General features: G+C 38.6%; 1 protein-coding gene across 1 annotated transcript in view; it reads left to right on the plus strand.

Moving 5' to 3' along the window:
* LOC108572730 (G1/S-specific cyclin-D2) overlaps positions 1–5,172 on the plus strand; it is a 94,037-nt gene that overhangs the window by 20,904 nt on the left and 67,961 nt on the right. The window lies entirely within an intron of this gene.

Here is a 5,172-nt window from a genome sequence, read left to right on the forward strand (position 1 = left end):
TTTTTTTTTTTTAAGGGATTGTCAGTAAACACTCGTGTTATGTAATTATACGGAATAATCTCGCGCGAGTGTTGACTTTGTTTTTATCAACAATAATACCTCGAGCATAACATTCCATCGAACTCTGTCGTGCAATGCTTCCGAAAGAAACTACATAATCAATCTCACTTTCGACGTTCCATCTGCAAATACTTAACAAGTGTCACGGTGGTGAAGCACATAAGACACATTTAGTCTATCAACTGGGAACATTAACAGACCATAGCGGTAGAGTGCTCGAGTTTTTCGTCTGGAAAGGATCGCCTGAAGTGAAATTCGTCGAATCTGAAACTCTTAGGCTTTCGGCTGTCCAATTTCGATATCGACCAGTTCGAACGTGTTTGGCTATTGGTTTTTTCGAACGGGTGGAGCGTGGAAAGTCGCGCAACGGCCGCGAACCGAACGTTAGCTTATTTTTGGCCGCGGTGCGCGAGGGAGAGAAAGAGAGAGGGAGAGAGAGACGCCTGGTGACGTCGAACACGCGTCTGGGGTCCCTTTAAAATTTAAAAAACACGCTTGTTGCGTAGGTACGCGGCTTTTGCTGCTGGCGGCGCGCTCGCGGCGTATTGCCGTCATTGACGAGGCGAATCATGTCAGTGCGATCAGTCACTGTGGTTACGTCACCGTGCGTTGCCAAATGCGTCCCGATAGTCCAGCCAGGTTTCATAATTAATATGTTCACGTTCACGATAAATTCGGTGTATCGTTAATACTTCGTATTGTTACGGTTGATACATTTCACGTAACCTCGCTTATTCGCCGCCGAAAATTCTCGTATTTCGATTTAAAATTACACGTGTAACCGAAAAAGTACTAGACATTTTCGTATGAAATTTCGACATTATTAACGTTAATATACCATTTCTACATTCACTATCGACATTTTGCTACTGAACTGGAGACTGGAAATATTCGCAAAAATATTATAACAATATATACAAAAATACGTGTTTTTAGTTATTTTGGTTATTTCTAGAAGTAACTAGTTAATACTAGTATTGACGAAAAACCTTCGATAAGACTAACTTTGACTGGTTAGATTGGTTATTGACGAATTTCGAGACCTGTCTGTAACAGTACTACCGGTTTCATTTAAAATTTGCAAAACGAACGGAGGAATAAGTATTCGAAATGTAAATATTCGTTCAAAATATTTTTTCGCTGTTTCAATTAAAAAATTGTCAAGGACAGTAATCATAGGAATTAAAAAATTTAAAAATTGATAAATCAGAATTCAGAAACGTTCGTTTCTGTATATTATCGAATTCGAAAAAAAAAAAAAATTCCCCAATTACATCGAAACATAGGATACGAAGAAACTAGTAACTATTTCGACCAATCAAATATCGTTTACTATTTTTAACCAAATGAACTTCGTTTTATTGTAAACGTAAACGACACTTTTCTAGTTGAAACATTAAGTCGAAATACTACGAAACATTCATTTACCGTAGAAAGAAAATTTTTCACAATGGTTTGCAGAGCTATGCGTAGATGAAATGGTAAGGTTTTCAAGGGGAAAAACCCAGAACGAGCGTAGAGGCAGTCTTTCGCCTTAGATTCTTGTCGTGTAATCACCTCAACTTCCTTCGACGGCTATGGTAATGAATTCCCCGCTTCCGGATCGAATTGCACGATTCGCGTATATTTTTCCTTTCAACGTGACTCTGGCCCGCTGACAATGTAGTCTGGTCCGACCTGCGGATACGTTTAAATGCCCACTTTCTGAGCGTGCCTCGAACGAAAATCTGTGCGTTTCTCGCGCGACCGTTTCTTCTGCCGGCAACAAAGTATCATTTTTTTTTTCCCGCTCAACGGCTAACGTTCGTAACGGTAATCTTTTCTTTTTAACGTCTCTCGGCTGGCTATTTTACGAAACTGGCCTCGCAATCGATGATCCATGTCGATCCTTCTTTTTTTTCTGTCTAACGTATTACATACTTTGTTTTTACGAATTCGAACGTAGTTAATGTTTGTAATCTTTCTGTTATATTCTTGTTCATTTTGTACATATATCGGTAATCTCTAAATTCGATGCTAACTTTTAGTTAGAAACTTTTCTCTTCAGCGACAAAGTGGTAATTTAGGTTCTTAATTGTCAACGGCGATGCGTGTCGTAATTTATGCGAGGGTGAATAAGAAGAGTAGGTGTTGGTTGGTTTGGAATTTTTACTTACGATAGACGTTGTTTTTGACGAGGTATAGAACATTTCACTGTGAATTTGGAAATTGTTCATTTTGAGGTTAGAAGTGACGTTTAATTGAAATTTTGCGTGTGAAGTATGTAGATTGGGAAATTAATGTCTCCAAAAATGTTGAGAATAATAAAACTAGATAATTGAACGATAATAAGATTTGTAGTCTCGTGAAAGTGCGAGTTCGCTGAATTTTTACTTACGATAGACGTTGTTTTTGACGAGGTATAAAACATTTCACTGTGAATTTGGAAATTGTTCATTTTGAGGTTAAAAGTGACGTTTAATTGAAATTTTGCGTGTGAAGTATGTAGATTGGGAAATTAACCCCTTAACTTGCACGCTCGAGTTAATTCGAGCGCGCTAAACAGGCCAAACTGTGCACACTCGAGATAATTCGAGCGGCGTTGTATTTGATGCTGCTATAATTTTTCACACTCGAATATATTCGAGAATTGAAAATAACAATGTGAAAGCTAAGAAAAAGAATCGTGTTATTGATATTTATCATTTACATAGGATTGTAAGCTATAATACTTATTTATTCGAAAATAAAATATAGCCTTTTTCCATGGAACAAAAGCGCAGTATATCGAAATTGTCCACTAAAAGAAAAGTTGAATCAGGAGTGATAACAAATGGAAACCTTTGAGGATGTCGATGTTCTAAAGTTTGTTTTTTTTACATTAAAAAAATTGATTTTTTTTGGCCGGTTTTTTTCAAAAAAACTGTGCGTTAAGGGGTTAAATTTCACAAAATTTTATGTTTCTTGTGGCTTTATGACACGTTAATTACTATCGAGTGTTTATGAGTAAGCATCAGAAAGACTCACGTCCCTTACAAATAAAAAGAGTTTCTATGTCCATAAAATACCTTCTGGGCACCTCGACATTGTTTTAAAGAGGGATTTACCCCTTTCGTTACTAACTGTGACTATAGTCACCCATTCTCTCGCGTTCCATGCATACTAACTGTGACTATAGTCACCCATTCTCTCGCGTTCCATGTATACTAACTGTAGTAACTATAGTCACCCATCGTCGAGCGCTCATTGTACACTAACTGTGACTATAGCCGCCTATCGTCGAGCGTTCGCTGTGTTCAAGCGGTAACTATAGTCACTCATTCTCGAGCGCTCCATGTATACTAACTGTGTCCATAGTCACCCATTGCTGATCGTTCGCTATATTCTACCAGTGACTATAGTTAACCATCGTCGAGCGGTTGCTGTATACTAACGCGACTATAGTCACTTATTGTCGAGCGCTCCCTATATCCTACCGGTGACTATAGTTACCCATAAAAATTTGGAGCACAGTTTCGTTGTATTATCTTAACAACTGTGAAAGTAAAAAAAAAAAACCAATAATGTCACTAAAGTGTACGTTCGTGTTTTGACTAGCTTTGAAGCTTAATTAAAGCACTCAAATTCAACAGAACTGTGCATTATCGTCACAAAGCCAAATTCTCTACGATTTACATTCAGATGCAACGTATTTTTCTCTCGATTCACTCGTCGACATTCTCCAACGTGAAAACTTCGACGCCCGACCGATTTTACAACCTCGCCTATATTTCTTCCATCGACTATACCATCCATATGTATCGCGTCACATTCTTCATTACTTTTATTCGCCTGGTTGCAAAGCAGCCCAAACCGCGGCACAACAACAGTAGTGAAACGTAGGAAAGCGCGAGTGTGGCGGGCATGAGAAAAAAATGCGAAGGAAAACCGGTACGCGACCTGAATACCCGACGCGATTCAGTGAAACATTCAACGTCCGGGGTAAACGGTGAAATATAACGTCAGATAAGCGCGCAAAATAATGTCACGCTGATGCGACATCGTGGTTGGAAGACAGGGGGTCGGGGGGTTCGGATAGACGGGGAAGATTGTAAGAGGGAAAAAGTTTCCCGATGCGATGGTACGCCTCGCGTAGTACGCCAGCAGCCACCGTACCACGCGGGTAGATTTGAAAAAAACCAAGGCGAAACAAAAACAAAATACGACGATGATAGCGGTGGTGGTGAGACACAAAAGGTAGAATAGGCGGTGAAAAGTTTCCTCGGCCGATAGGAAAGGAGATGTGCGGACAGAAAAGCACCGAATTCGGGTCAATGGAAAGAGGAATGGGGAAAACTGGGACGTTTTTACCACCACTTTGAAGTTTTTACTGGTTTTCTAATTCGCCGCTTTTTCTTCTTCTTTTTTATGTGATTCATTTGGCGCAAATGAATTCTGACGTTTCTGTGGTTTAGAGCTGTTGCATTTATTGCCTGCGATAATCCAAGTTTTGTTGTGTTTAGGGGTTTTAATTGTTGAATTATCTTGTGGTATTGGCATGCGTGAACAGGCAGAGAAACATGAAGCATGATATTTGAATAATTTCAAAAATAATGGGGATATTGATAAATGTTATTGGGCTAAGTTGAACTATTTCATATTTTTCAATATTCAAAAATTGTAGGTATGCAGTAAATTCTCCACAAGTGTCAGTCCGCAAGGAACCTAAACCTGACACTTGTAGAGTCAGGGACTACGTTTTCGAGCCTCGCGCCCGCCTTTGTAGTTTGCCGAACGTAGACAAGGACAGCGAATAAAAGATAAGGATGAAACGTGAGTCGAGGCAACCAAGCGATTTAAATACCAACTTTTTTAATTTTACGTTTTTTATCCCGAAATTTTTCTTAACATACTGATGAGATTTTTCTGATGAAAATGACATCAAACACGACATAATTTGAACAACATTACTTATTAACACGTTCACTGTCACGCCAGACAATTATATCGTGTTTGATATCATTTTCATCAGAAAAATCTCACCAACATGTTAAAAAAAATTTCAGATGAAAAAAAGTAAAATTAAAGAAATTATATTTTTCTATTATGATTTGTGGAGCTGTGAAATCTCGTAAAAGAAACCGAGTGGTGTAG

This window comes from Habropoda laboriosa, unplaced genomic scaffold, assembly GCF_001263275.1.
Source record: "Habropoda laboriosa isolate 0110345459 unplaced genomic scaffold, ASM126327v1 scaffold22, whole genome shotgun sequence".
In the NCBI taxonomy this organism is placed as follows: domain Eukaryota; kingdom Metazoa; phylum Arthropoda; class Insecta; order Hymenoptera; family Apidae; genus Habropoda; species Habropoda laboriosa.